At 41.3% G+C, this 15,625-nt stretch overlaps 1 protein-coding gene across 1 annotated transcript in view; it reads left to right on the top strand.

Moving 5' to 3' along the window:
- Positions 1-15,625, top strand: part of TANC2 (tetratricopeptide repeat, ankyrin repeat and coiled-coil containing 2) — a 513,617-nt gene that overhangs the window by 395,338 nt on the left and 102,654 nt on the right. The gene's annotated exons all lie outside the window — the stretch shown is intronic.

Here is a 15,625-nt window from a genome sequence, read left to right as displayed (position 1 = left end):
GGTAAGGTGGGAAGGGATGGGATGGGGAGACTGTGGGGGTCCCGGGCTAGGGGCGGGGAGGGGTTACACGGGGAGGGGTCATGTGGGGAGGCCCCGGGTTAGGGGTGGGGTCATGTGGGGGGTGGTCACAGGGGTTACTCCCTTGACCCCCAGCTTCTCCCCCCCCCCAAAAAAAATTTCCCCACCAGTTGCTGTCCCGACCAGTCAGGGTAAGCTGCTGGCAGGTAGGGACATTTTGTTTACTTAGGTTTACCTCCGTGCTTGTGGATACTCGAGGTAAACAAACCGTTTCGGCCGGCCAGCGGCTTATCCTGATGGGCCGGGAGCCAAAGTTTGCTGATCCCTGAATTATAGGGTTGGCTTATGAATGGGTCATAAAAATTTGCCATTTTTACTTATCCATATTGGGGGGTCGGCTTATAAACGAACCAGCTTATGATTGAGTGTATACGGTATATACCTGAAGTGCTGCCTCACTACTGAGAGATGAGGTGGCCTCTTGTCTTGCAGTGTGTTTCTTCCTAGCATTGTCAAATAAGAAGGGAAAGAAAACTTGAGAGAAGGTGTAGCAATAGACTCAAGTACTGATCTCTTTAGATGATGGTAGTTTGCCAGTGTCTGGGCCATGTTTCTGTGAGGAACAGTGCAAAGGGAGCTACATGGAGTGTTGTTAAAGTACTCTTTCTGGATTGCTCTTGCTGTGATATTTGCTTAGAAAGCAAATGCGTCAAACTCTGATGTCTATTTAGGTTGCTATATACAGAATTGTGTGCTGGCAGGTTATACATGTCAACATTGCAGCCTGTTGCACCCTATTTTTTCCTTTTATTGGACTTTGGTTTGTTTGCATTTCAGCAGTTACTGCTTGCAAAAGATGCATCATGGTTAAAGGTTTGGGTTTCGAGGGGTTTTTTGTTTTTGATTTTTGGTGCCCTCAGACATACTGTAACTACAGTATCTGAATGAGCATACACTGAAAAGATGCTTGAGTCTTGAGTTGTGTTTCAGCTGTGTGGGAGAGCTTCCTGCTGTTGGTTTGCCACAGGGCCATCCTATGTTTGCGTGTCTGCAAGTCATGCAGTGCTTGTTAAGAGACCATAAAGCTCTCCTCTTCTCCTCTGGGTGATGTGTTTATTTTTACCTTGAGGAGCTGACCTACTGTCTCAAGTAAGGCAGTTTGGAATGTGCCCATCAGTCCACGCTAGACTGGTTTCTAATGTAGCAATCCAATGGCACTGCAGGGTTGGCCGGTTTTAATTCTGATGGGGATTTGTACAAAATACACAACCCTTGACTGAAAGAGAAAAGTGATTTTGTGTCGTCTTGGATCACGGTTTGTAATGAAATCATATTGGCTGGTGATACAGTTATAAAAATGTATTGGCAGGCAGTCAGCGAAGAAAGCAAACTTTGACAGACAGAATTTCCATATGTTCTAACTGAGCAGCTTGCCAAGCCTTCATAATTTGCAGTGATTGCATCCAAAACATTAAACTTTATTGTAGGAACAGAATCAAATTGTTTTCCAGACACACTTTTAAAAAAACAGGCAGCACCACATCTTTTCTTTTCTTTTTCGGTTAAGCCTGCGTGTGAATAGCGAGCAGTGTTTCATATTTTATGTCTGTTTCTGGTTTTTGTTGTAGTGACACGCTATCTTAATAAAGGGGAGGGAGGGAAAGCACTATAGATAATACCACTATTTGGAAGTCTCTTCTTTTCACGGGATATGTGATTTTTTCTGAGTGTTAAAAAGTTCCAAATGTTTCCTTGAAACTGTGTAGAACTGGCCTGTTCTAGTGACCAGGTCTTTGAGCTGTTGTGCCAATTGGAAATCCTAAACTTGGGCTCAGTCTTAGTATGTCATGTCTTGGGGATTTGCAGAGATGGTTCTCAGTCTTTAGTGGAGCAAGTAGTGGCTTCCGATCTGAGGGCCAAAGATTATGACTATTGTTTAACTCACCAATCCCCCTCGTGCCCAAATTTTAATTTTTCATGGAGAGGTTCAATGGGTAGACATTAAACAAGTGACTCTTCCCTTCTGTCCATTTTGTCTGTTAAACCAACCTGTTTGAAAAGGGGAATTGCGTTCCTTCCCCAGTTTAATATTAAAGGCTCAGAGCAGGAAAAATATTTTGTGCAAGTGGCAGGTTATAAACCGAATACTGAGTGCACTTTTCATTTTACTGTCATGAGCCAGGGGAATTTAAGGTTAGTTTAGGTTAATATAGCTTAACCTGCAAGATAATAGTTGCAAGGTACCCTGAAGTAGAAGTGTATTGTAGAACTAAGTACTGGGTTGTCATCATGTTCCCATCCCAGATAAGGGAAAGTCAATGGTAATTTACTATGTAAAACATTCTTCTTGTCCTCTATAGGAAATATTTTGGGGACAGATGATTGGATGGAGAATTCCTGAGTGCTACAACTTTTGCATTAGAGTACTAAAGTACTGCTACTATTATTAATATAGGCAGTGCAGTAGTGCCTAACACTTTCCATTATAATCTATAAAATCGCCTAACACTTTCCATTATAATCCCCTGTTTTCATTTGATTGTAACTGTTCTACAAGTTTGCCTTTTGGGCTGAAGTTTTCCATGCTTCATTGATTTTTATGAAAACTTGATAAAAATAGTTCAGCCATCTCCAAGGAGGTGCTCAATAAAAAATAGATATTTATATAGTGCTAAATGTATGCGAGGTTCTTTACAGAAAAATAGGATTCTCTGAAGAGCTTGCAGTCTAAATGGAATAAAAGGAAGATAGGCTCAAGATTCTCAAGCATTTAATATACCAACGTTTGCATGCTGCTGTTTAACATAGGAGATGACAGTTGACAATACCGTGTTCCTCAGATCTACATTTCAATTCTAATAAGTATAAAGTCACTCGTGTCTGGGCGTTGCTCTCTAGATATTTGCAATACTCTTAATATGTGGCTTAGTACTGTATGGGCTTTGTATTGGACAGCAAGATATCTGTGTGTTCCAGCTGCTGGTCCTAAAATGGAAACTGGCAAGTACACCACACAGCGTAATGCTAATAATGAACTGTGGATGCTTACTGCCAGCATAGCTCAGAAGGAGTTCTTAGTCTCTTGGAAGAGAAAGGCGTCTGCAAGCCAAATAATTTTCTAACAGGCACTTCAACAAAATCAAATTACAACTAAGAATTCAGTTTGTATAGGGGAGAGTGATCTAGATGGTACAGAAGCATGTCTCCTGAAGGGCCTGGGTTTAAATCTGAAGGTTAGGATCAGAAGTGAAATAAATTATTGGATCTCAGCTGTGCGGATTTTCTGCATTTGTTCATATTATTCAATCAGTCTTACTTTGGTATGATTGGCATTTTCTGCTATGGAGGGACCCAGGACTGGAATAGCAGGTGTGTTTCAAATCAGGATTGAAATGTGTTTTTAGGGCTCTACTGGAGAGGTTTGCAAAGCTTATGTGTTGTCAGTCTCTCATTTAGCACTAAAAATACACACTCTACCTGCCCCCCTAATTCTTTCCAAAGAAATATAGATTTAATTTACTTCAACAAGTTATCTCAAGTTCAGGATATTAGCATGGGACTCTAGCCTCAATTCTGTAAAATTCTTCATTAAAAGTGAATAGAAAACCCAGTGAAGGGTTGACAAATTGTCAGATATAAAAAGGCAAGTTGTTAATTTATTTTGTAGTTGTAACAAATACTAAAGCCAAGCAAGTAACCAGGATCCTCCAGTTTGTGCGCACACACTCTGGCCTGCTAATTAGTCACATTTTTGTCCCTCTCCTTCTGAGCCCTTTCCAAGCATCTGTCCTCCAGTGAATTAGTCTGAAAAATGTAAGGGCTGTGATATTGTTTACCTGCTCTCTATTTCTTCTCTCGCCCTAATTTGTTTTTATCTACTTTCTTGTTCTCCATTCTTCTCCGTTGTTACTAAATAGGCTTTGAAGATGAAGGATCATTGTCCTCTTGCAAAAGTTAGAATGCAAAGGTTACGGCTGGGAATTCATTAGGGCCCCATAGTTAATTACCCTTCTATGACGTCAATAGAGACACAGCTGTATGGGGCTTTATTATGGGTCTGACTCTTGGTAGCTCCCATAGTTCTGTGACTTGCTTGGCTATGCTCGGGGAGTGCTGTCTGCTGAGGATTATTAAATAAATGTTAACAGGGGCTCTTGAGATGTTCATCAGACAATATCAGGAATTGATGAGGTTAAATAAGTATCTGGCATGTATCACGTGACTAATCGGTGACACATGAAAATTATTTTTAAATGTTTTAGAAAACCCAGTTAGCAAAATCTCAGTGCTTTTTTCTTCTCTAAAGGTATGGAGCCTTGGCTTGATGGTGTAGATTAAAATAGGTATTGGCCAGGCATCAGTTTAACAGAATGGACAAATCAGTGATGAGGAATGGTGTGAGTACACTGCAGGATTCAATTTAGTCAGCATAATAAAATGAAATATTTGGGGCCTTTTCCTATGGACCATGTGGAATTAATATTCTAGCATTTGGTACAAATATAACTTTGGTGGCTAGTGAAATACAGAACATATCCTCCTCAGCACTGATGTCCAAATGGTTGTGGCACTAAACATTTTCTTTCTGGCAGGGTACTTACCAACGTTGCATACTTTAAATGGAGCACTGAGACTACAGCCAATTACAGGGGAAAGTTTCATGTAATTTGTTCTTCTCTTAGTACGTGTCTGACAGGCATCGGGTTCATAGAGAGGTCTCAGGTACATGCTTCCTAATAGGTACTGGGGAGGGATTTGGGGCAAAACTTTGGAATTCAGGTCTGATTAGTAAAAAAGGCTGGAAGGGGAAGGAAAGAAAACCTTCCCAAAATGTGGGCGTGGGAAATAGCAACCTGTTCTTTGAAGAAAATAAAACTCTAAATCAAAAACAGTTTTAATTTAAAAAATTAACTAAAAATCAGAAGCAGATAGTTTGTAGTCTTGTGGATGGTTGTCAGTTGTCAGCTGCTTGAATCAGATTTCTCCTTCCTTGTTTCTTAATGTTATTTTTTGAAAGCCATAATTACTAGGTCTGAGCCCCACTCCTTCTTGGTCTCTGGTGTGAACCGAGGCATTCTCAGCAGAGACCACCTGTGGTTATCAGTATTGACTATGTATCATTCCTGACAATTGGAAAGCGAGAGTATAGTCTTGAATGGAAGGCAATATATGTCATTAATGCAATTCTGGCTTATCCATCAGAATTAGGCATTGGAGGGCAGGTCTACACTACAGCCCAGATCGACGCTCTGAGATCAATCCACCAGCGGTCGATTTAGCGGGTCTAGTAAAGACCTGCCAAATCGACAACAGATCGCTCTCCAGTATAGATCCCTGTACTGTACCCCCTGACGAGAAGAATAAGGTAAGTCTCCCGTCGAACCCCCCCCCACCCCCCCGCGGTGTAGACCCTGCGGTAACTCGACCTAAGGTACGTCGACTCCAGCTATGTTGTTCACGTAGCTGGAGTTGCGTTGCGTAGCGTAGGTCGACTTACCGCAGTAGTGGAGACATAGCCTCAGACACTGAGCAGTGAAGCTGCCTAGCGCACTGAAAGCTATTTGGTGGAAAACATGTCCCCTAATTCCTTTCCATGACTTTCATTTTTGTGGCCATAGAAGACCAATAAATTACTATTGTTATCATACCTAATATTTTTAAATGAAATAAAAAAAACAACTTTGTGTCAATGCAGCATTTATTTTAAATGTCAAACAGTCAATAGTTTGGAAATTTAAAAGATTATGGTTTCTCCTACAATGTTAATTTGGCCACATTTTACCTTTTACAGCTTAGTCTATTCCCATGAGGTGTCAAATTCTCTTTAACTCCTTTGAAAATTACATACTAAGTTAATGTTGTGAATACATTTTTAATTTTTAGAATTTCTTGATTGAGTACCGGATATTTCAACCTTAATATTACATTAATGCTACCTGTTGTATTTAATAATAATAATTAGAGATGGACCAAAACTGGAACCTAAAATCCAAACTGTTTTGAATTTGGAAGTTGATAACCATTTGGATATGGGGAATAATCAGATATAAATATAAAAAATAGACTAGATCTTTAAGGATCTGCTAGTATCCCTTCCAAACAAAGTAATGCATGAGATAAATTAAAACAATAATTTAATAGTTTCATACTCAAAATGAAAATGTATTTACCTATGTAGAAAGATCTGTATTCTGTATGCTGTTGAGACATAAATCTGCCCATCCATCTCTTTCCCAAAGACCACAGCTTTCATGTGGCTTATAAATGTGATCTGTGAGCACTACCATATTGCTGTGTGTATAGTAATGCAGACAGGAGAGTTTGGGGCATGTGTCAGGGTTAGCTATTGTGTGTAAATTTATCATCACTTCACAGAAAAAAGTCTTTATTTTTAGATTTAGTACACGAGTGCAGGAAAGTTGTTTCATTATGACCAGATGTTACTGCTTTAATTAGCTGTGTTTGGACCGTTAAATTTCCTAGGGGGCATCTGAGCATTCAAATTTACATCAACAAACAAGTAACAGTAAGCTCCATGCATTTTAATGGTGGAACCTGCTACATTAGAATTCAGTGCCTGGATATTGTATTTGCGATGGGAGTCAAGATGTCTTTGTTTATCATTGTTTATCTTCTACTCATCCATGGGTGGCGGGTGGAGCCCCCCTTTGGCGAGGCTAGCCACTGGCTCTGCCCCTTCTGCACACTCCCCCTCCACCCGGAGGAGCTCCGAGCTGGCCGGAGGCCTGAGCACCCCCCACCCCCCTGCAGCCAGATATGCCCCAACTCCCCCGCCCCCCACCAGCCTGGAGGAGCCCTGAGCCAGCTGCACCACGCCTCCCCAGACCCCAAGCCGCCATGAAGAAAAGCGGCTCAGACTCTCCTCCAGAAGAAGTTTTCACTATGCCTAGGGCAAGGGTTCTCAGGACAAATTTTTCGGTGGCCTCAGAATGAGGCCACCAACTCTTGCTGGTGGCCACTCTCACACTTTTTAAAAAAATACTTAATTAGCTTTAGGAAAAACAAATAAATATGCACATAGACACGTCCAAATCGTAATTTATTTATTGCTCACTAGTAAGTCCGTTGTGAAAAGTGATATTAACAAACGTAAAGTATCACTTTGCACAGAAGACTTACTCAGCCCTGGCAAGCCTGTGAACAAATTAAGCCCTGTATTGGGGGTCGGGGTAGGCAGTAGGGGCCAGGGGTGATGGAGTTGTGGGGGCTGGGGGAGACAGTGGGGGTCCATAGCCAGAGCCCAAAGCCCCGTGGCCGGGGGATGGGGATGGAGCCTGAAGCCGTGCAGCCGGAGCCCAAACCCCTGGGGATGGAACCTGCCACTCCACTACCCCGGGGGTGAAGCCCAAAACCTGCACCCCACCACCCCTGGGAAGGTGGGGAACTCACCAGCTGCTGGCTCCTCCAGCGTTGTGCCCCAGCTACCTCCAGAGGGGGGCGGGGCCCAACCCCTGCTTGCAGTCCTAGCAGACAACACCAAGGAGCAACAGGGAGGGGGAGGGGCCACTGCTTTGCCCCCCTCCCCCCAGTCACAGCCCAGAAGGCTGTGGCAGCAAGAAAAGCCACTGGTGGCTGCATGCGGCCATGGTGGCCACATTTAAGAAACACTGGCCTAGGTCTCTACCAAATTCAGAGTCCATTCTGGTCAATTTCACAGTTAGAGGGTTTTTTAATTGGTCGATTTCACGATTTCAGATGTTTACATCTGAAATTTCAGGATGTTCTAACCGTGGGGGTCCAAATCCAAAATGGGATTGAGGGGGAGGGGGTTTGCAAAGTTGTTTTAGAGAGGGAATCCCAAGATTGCCATTCTCACTTCTGTGCTGACCTCAGGGCTGGGCTAGAAGAGGTTCCCAGAGATAAAGGTGGGTAGGTACCAGGGGTTCTTAGCTGCTAGTCCAGGCCAGTGGCAAATTAAAGCAGGGGCCCTCGGCCAATTTGTGGGCCCCCAAGAAAAATGGTTGCCCCATCCCCAGAAGAAGCCCCAGGGGCAGTAGCCCCTACCCAGTCACCCTGAGTCCCGGCAGGAACCGTGGGGGAAGAAGCCCCAAGCCCAGGCGCACTGAGCCCGGCTGCAGCCTCAGGGGCAGACTTTAGCAGACTCAGGGAGGTGGTAGGTAAGATCCCATGGGAAGTAAGTCTAAGGGGAAAAACAGAGTTGACAGTTTTTCAGAGAAATTATTATTAGGGCACAAGAGCAAACTATCCCTCTGCGTAGGAAAGATAGGAAGTTAGGCAAGAGATCACCTTGGCGTAACCAGGAGATCTTCAATGATCTGAAACTCAAAAAAGGGTCCTACAAAAATTGGAAACTAGGTCAAGTTACAAATGATGAATATAAACAAATAACATAAGTATGTCGGGACAAAATTAGAAAGGCCAAGGCACAAAATGAGATTAAACTAGATAGAGACGTAAAGGGTAACAAGAAAACATTCTACAAATACATTAGAAGCAAGAGGAAGACCAAGGACAGGGTGGGCCCATTACTCAATGAGCGGGGAAAGATAACAACAGAAAATGTAGAAATGGAAGATGTGCTGATGTTTTTGTTTTGGTTTTCACCAAAAAGTTTAGTAGTGATTGGATGTGTAACATAGTGAACGCCAGTGAAAATGAGGTAGGATCTGAGGCTCAAATAGAGAAAAAACAAGTTGAAAAATTACATAAACAAGTTAGATGTCTTCAAGTTGCCAGAGTCTGATGAAATACATCCTAGAGTACTCAAGCTGATTGAGGAGATATCAGTACTATTAGCAATTATCTTCAAAAACTAATGGAAGATGGGAGAGATTCCAGAGGACTGGAAGAGGGCAGATATAGTGCCACTCTATAAAAAAGGGAATAAGTACAACCCAGTGAATAACAGACCAGTCAGCTTAACTTCAGTACCCGGAAAGATAATGGAGCAAATAATCAAGCAATTAATTTGCAAACGCCTTGAAGATAAGGTGATAAACAACAGTCAGCATGGATTTGTCAAGAATAAGTCATGGCAAACCAACCTAAGAGCTTTCTTTGGCAGGATAACAAGTCTTGTGGATGGGGAAAAGCGGTAGATGTGGTATATCTTGACTTTAATAAGGTTTTTGATATTGTCTCATAAACAAACTAGGGAAATACAACTTAGATGGAGCTACTATAAGGTGGGTGTATAACTGGTTGGAAAACTATTCCCAGTGAATAGTTATCAGTGGTTCACAGTCAAGCTGGAAGGGCATAGTGAGTGGGGTCCCCAGCACAGGCGCTGGCTTCTAGTTTTCCCTGGGGGTGCTCAACCCCTGCTCAGCCCAGGCCCCACCCCCACTCCACCCCTACACCCAGACACCACCCTTCTCCCACCCCACTCTACCCCCACCCCGCCTCTTCCTTCCCCGTCCCCCAAGCACACCCCATCCCCACTCCTCCCCCTCCCTCCCAGCACCTCCTGCACGCCGCGGAACAGCTGTTCTGCAGTGTGCAGAAGGCACTGAGAAGGAGGGGGAGGAGTTGATCTGTGGGGGCCACTGGTGGGCACGAGTGGGGGGGAGAGAGGGGAGCTTCACTGCCGGTGGTTGCTAAGCACCCACTAATTTTTCTCCCATGGAGAACCCATGGAGTCTGCGCCTTCCCAGTTCTGTTCAATATCTTCATAAATTATGTAGATAATGGCATTAGAGAGTACACTTATAAAGTTTGTGGATGATAGCAAGGTGGGAGGAGTTGCATCGCTTTGGAGGATAAGATTAAAATTCAAAATGATCTGGACAAACTGGAGAAATGGTCTGAAATAAATAGGATGAAATTCAATAAGAATAAATGCACAGTACTCCACTTAGAAAGAACAATCAGTTGCGCACACATACAATGGGAAATGACTGCCTAGGAAAGAGTACTGTGGAAAGGGATCTGAGGGTTATAGTTGACCACAAGTTAAATATCAGTCAACAGTGTAACACTGATGCAAAAAAGGCAAACATCATTCTGGAATGTATTAGCAGGGGTGTTGTAAGCAAGACATGAGAAGTAATTCTGCTCTACTCCGCGTTGGTTAGGCCTCAACTGGAGTATTATGTCCAGTTCTGGGTGCCACATTTCTGGAAAGATGTGGACAAATTGGAGAAAATCCAGAGAAGAGCAACAAAAATTATTCAAGGTCTAGAAAACATGATCTATGAGGAAAGATTGAAAAAATTGGGTTTCTTTAGTCTGGAGAAGACTGAGAGTGGACCTGATAGCTTTCAAGTACATAAAAGGTTGTTACAAGGAGGAGGGTGAAAAATTGTTCTTATTAATCTCTGAGGATAGGACAAGAAGCAATGGGCTTGAATTGCAGCAAGAGAGGTTTAGGTTGGACATTAGGAAAAACTTTGTCAGTGTCAGGGTGGTTAAGCACTGGAATAAATTGCCTAGGGAGATTGTGGCATCTCTGTCATTGGCAATTTTAAAGAACAGGTTAGACAGACGTGTCAGGAATGGTCTAGTGGTTATGTCATCCTGCCTTCAGTGCAGAGGATTAGACTATTTGACCTCTTGAGATCCCTTCCAGTCCTACATTTCTATGATTCTATGACCAGCAGCATGTGAAAGATGGGGAAGAGGAACGTAACAAAAATGTGTACCTTTTTATATACATTATAAACCTTTGGATTTTTTTGTTTATTAAATTTATATCAACTATACTTCCCCTTCTGCAGTGCTGTTTCCAATTTCTTGTTGGTGTAACAGAAGGATACAAAGAAGGTATTGATTGGCTTTATGGATCAGTTCAGGGAGAGTTCTCCATGAAGAGATGACGGTATGGAAGTGGGCACCAAGTGGAAGCAGAAATAAGCTAATATCATTGGTGGAGTATTGGGACAAGGGTGATGCAATACTAGACAAGAACAGATACATAGAGAATGCCAGAGGGCTTGACGCTATGGAAATGAAGCATAAATTTGGTATGATGGAAAAAAGGAGTCAGTGGAGAGATTCAGAGAAAGTAAACAAAAGTGAAACATCTTTGTCCTGTGTGGTTTTGTCTTCGTAACTGCGGCAGACATTCATCCCACAGTCTGGGAAAGGGTCAAATGCTACACAATAAAACCTGAAACAACTTGTTGGTAAATTTGAAAGGTAAGGCGTGCATACTTACAATGGAATCTTATGGATGATAACATAACCCTAAAAATGGTTAATGTAATTAAATTCAGTACTGTGGTAATTTGATGTACTATTTAAAGTTATTTAACTTTCTTACTTCATTTCCAAGGAGAAAGTATTGTTCATCACATTATCACTACCATGCATCACCCTCAAGACCTAACACTAAGTCTGCATGGGGGCTGAATTGCCTATTACTCTTTCCAGATAGGAGGGGAAGCAGTTGGGGAAGCATCTGGAGAAATACAACATAGAGCTTTTTTCCGACGGACCTTAGCTGTTGTTCAGTTATTTATTTGTGCATTTTGTGTATTGGCTATTGCTGAGGCATCTGGGAGCCATAACCTGTCAAACAAGCAAAACAATCTCCACTGGAGACAGTTAGTTGAAATGAATGAGGTGTAGATTCTGTCTGTATGTCATTCTCCAGAGTTCCACCGAAATCTGCTTCCATGTACGGTCCTCCTTTACAACTCTTCATGGCTTTCCTTAAAATATGCAATACAGGCATCGAAGGTTCATGTGGCCATTTTCATTTGCATCTTAACCTACAAATTATCAAACTGAGTACAATTTTAAATTCCTAAGCCATAGCTCAAATCTTTTACAGCTTTCTGTTTGACTTAATTCTACATAAAGCTTCTATTTGTCAGGGTTTATTAATTTCATTTTTTTTCATGATTTATTTTTAGCAATGTTTAAGTTTCATGTAGAAGTCAAAAAATTAAGGTTTTTCAGGGCTTTTTCTTTGTATATACTATAATGAGTAATAAATAAAAGACAAATTCTCCCATCATTTATAGCATAAGTGCTAACATGGGAGTTGGGTGGGTGTACACAAAGGTACACAAAGTGTTCCATAAAATAGTACAGTCCTTTTGAATACAGACCTGCTTAAATAATAGTCATGGTTTTTTTATACAATTTTAGCGCAATGTGGTTTCCATGTAATCAGTTTCTACTGTAAATTTAAAAATACTGTAATTGAACTTGGAAAGAGAATGTAAATGTTTGATAGAGTAATTAAGTAGTGATATCCCTGACCAGGATTAGCCTCTGATGGAACTACTCAGATTATTGCAGAAGAAAGCAGAGGGGCCTTGCTATTACTGCTATAATAATACATACTTAATTAAGTAATAATATAATTCCCTTTGGCTAATAATATTATTCATTACTAAGTGATGATAATAATAATAATAAAGTGATAATATCCCTCCCCTAAAGGTCAGAAAAGCATTTTCCAAGGAAGCAAGATTTTGTGTCTGACAGATGAAGTTTCCAGCAACGTCCAGAAAACTGATGTCACGCTACTTGTTTTACTGTAGGCACACTGAATTTGAGGCCCGCTCCCCTGTATTCTGATTGGACCATAGAGTCCATTTGCATCGTTATGTTGTCTATTGTAGGATCTGATGAGAAAGTTAAAAAAAAAAAGCTTCATTCAATTACATCATGTAATGGCAGACAGCTAAAAAGTGACAAGTTTTTAAAGTGCTTATATACCAATGCTAGAAGTCTAAATAATAAGATGGGTGAACTAGAGCACCTCATATTAAATGAGGATATTGATATAATAGACATCCCAGAAACTTGGTGGAATGAGGATAATCAATGGGCCACAGTAATACCAGGGTGCAAAATATATCGGAAGGACAGAACTGATCATGCTGGTGGGGGAGTGGCACTATATGTGAAATAAAGCATAGAATCAAATGAAGTAAAAATCTTAAATGAATCAAGCTGTACCATAGAATCTCTATGGATAGTAATTCCATGCTTGAATGATAAGAATATAGCAGTAGGGATATATAACAGGCCACCTGACCAGGATGGTGATAGTGACTGTGAAATACTCAGGGAGATTAGTATTGTATTAGTACTTGTGTCTGATAAAGTGGGCATTCACCCACGAAAGCTTATGCTCCAATACTTCTGTTAGTCTTAAAGGTGCCACAGGACCCTCTGTTGCTTTTTTCAGGGAGATTAGAGAAGCTATTAAAATAAAAAACTCAGTAATAATGGGGGATTTCAACTATCCCCATATTGACTGGGAACATGTCACCTCAAGAAGGGATGCAGAGACAAAGTTTCTTGACACCTTAAATTACTGCTTCTTGGAACAGCTAATCTTGGAACCCACAAGAGGAGAGGCAATTCTTGATTTAGTCCTAAGTGGAGCACAGGATCAGGTCCAAGAGGTGACTATAGCTGGACCTCTTGGTAATAGTGACCATAATATAATTAAATTTAACATCCCTGTGGCGGGGAAAACACCACAGCAGCCCAACACTGCAGCGTTTAATTTCAGAAAGGGGAACGACACAAAAATGAGGTTAGTTAAAAAGAAGTTAAAAGATTCAGCACCAAAACCTGCATGGAAACTTTTTAAAGACACCAGAATAGAGGCTCAACTGAAATGTATCCCCCACATTAAAAAACCTAGTAAAAGAACCAAAAAAGAGCCACCATGGCTAAACAAGAAAGTTAAAGAAGCAGTGAGAGGCAAAAAGGCATCCTTTAAAAAGTGGAAATTAAATCCTAATGAGGAAAATAGAAAGGAGCATAAACTGTGGCAAATGAAGTGTAAAAATATAATTAGGAAGGCCAAAAAAGAATTTGAAGAACAGCTAGCCAAAGACTCCAAAAGTAATAGCAAAGAAAATTTTAAGTACATCAGAAGCAGGAAGCCTGCTAAACAACCAGTTTAGCCACTGGACGATTGAGATGCTAAACGAGCACTCAAGGACAATAAGGCCATTGCGGAGAAACTAAATGAATTCTTTGCATAAGTCTTCACTGTTGAGGATGTGAGGGAGATTCCCAAACATGAGCCATTCTTTTTAGGTGACGAATCTGAGGAACTGTCCCAGATTGAAGTGTCATTAGAGGAGGTTTTGGAACAAATAGATAAACTAAACAGTAATAAGTCACCATTACCAGAGGGTATTCACCCAAGAGTTCTGAAGGAACTCAAATGTGAAATTGCAGGACTACTATCTGTCATCTGTAACCTGTCATTTAAATCAGCTCCTGTACCAAATGACTGGAGGATAGCTAATGAGACCCCAGCAATTACAGGCCTGTAAGCCTGACTTCAGTACCAGGCAAACTGGTTGAAACTATAGTAAAGAACAAAATTGTCAGACACATGGATGAACATAATTTGTTGGGGAATAGTCAATATGTTTTTTGTAAAGGGAAATCATGTCTCACCAATCAACTAGAATTCTTTGAGGGGGGTCAACAAGCATGTGGACAAGGGGGATCCAGGGGATATAGTGTATTTAGATTTTCAGAAAGCATTTGACAAGGTCCCTCACCACAGGCTCTTAAGCAAAGTAAGCTGTCATGGGATAATAGGGAAGGTTCTCTCATGAATTGGTAACTGGTTAAAAGATAGGAAACAAAGGGTAGGAATAAATGGTCAGTTTTCAGAATGGAGAGAGGTAAATAGTGGTGTCCCCCAGGGGTCTGTACTGGGCCCAGTCCTATTTAACATATTCATAAATGATCTGGGAAAAGGGGTAAACAGTGAGGTGGCAAATTTTGCAGATGATACAAAACTACTCAAGATAGTTAAGTCCCAGGCAGACTGCGAAGAGCTACAAAAGGATCTCTCAAAACTGGGTGACTGGGCAACAAAATGGCAGATGAAATTCAATGTTGATAAATGCAAAGTAATGCACATTGGAAAACATAATCCCAACTATACATATAAAATGATGGGTCTAAATTAGCTGTTACCACTCAAGAAAGATCTTGGAGTCATTGTGGATAGTTCTCTGAAAACGTTCACTCAGTGTGCAGCGGCAGTCAAAAAGCGAACAGAATGTTGTGAATCATTAAAAAAGGGATAGATAATAAGACTGAAAATATCATATTGTCTCTATCTAAAGTCATGATACGCCCACATCTTGAATACTGCTTGCAGATGTGGTCACCCCATCTCAAAAAAAAGTTATATTGGAATTGGAAAAGGTTCAGAAAAGAGCATCAAAAATTATTAGGGGTATGGAGCGGTTGCCATATGAGGAGAGATTAATAAGACTGGGACTTTTCAACTTGGAAAAGAGACGACTAAGGGGGGATATGATTGAGGTCTCTAAAGTCATGACTGGTGTGGATAAAGTAAATAAGGAAGTGTTATTTACTCCTTCTCATAACACAAGAACTAGGGATCACCAAATGAAATTAATAGGCAGCAGGTTTAAAACAAACAAAAGGAAGTATTTTTTCACACAATGCACAATCAACCTGTGGAACTCCTTGCCAGAGGATGTTATGAAGGCCAAGACTCTAACAGGGTTCAAAAAAGAACTAGATAACTTCATGGAGGATAGGTCCATCAATGGCTATTAGCCAGGGTGGGCAGGGATGGTGTCCCTAGCCTCTGTTTGCCAGAAGCTGGGAATGAGCGACAGGGGATGGATCACTTGATGATTACCTGTTCTGTTCATTC

The sequence above is a fragment of the Emys orbicularis genome, chromosome 25, assembly GCF_028017835.1.
Source record: "Emys orbicularis isolate rEmyOrb1 chromosome 25, rEmyOrb1.hap1, whole genome shotgun sequence".
NCBI lineage: Eukaryota > Metazoa > Chordata > Testudines > Emydidae > Emys > Emys orbicularis.
Note: the sequence above shows the minus strand (reverse complement) of the source record. Positions and strands in the feature narration are given on the sequence as shown.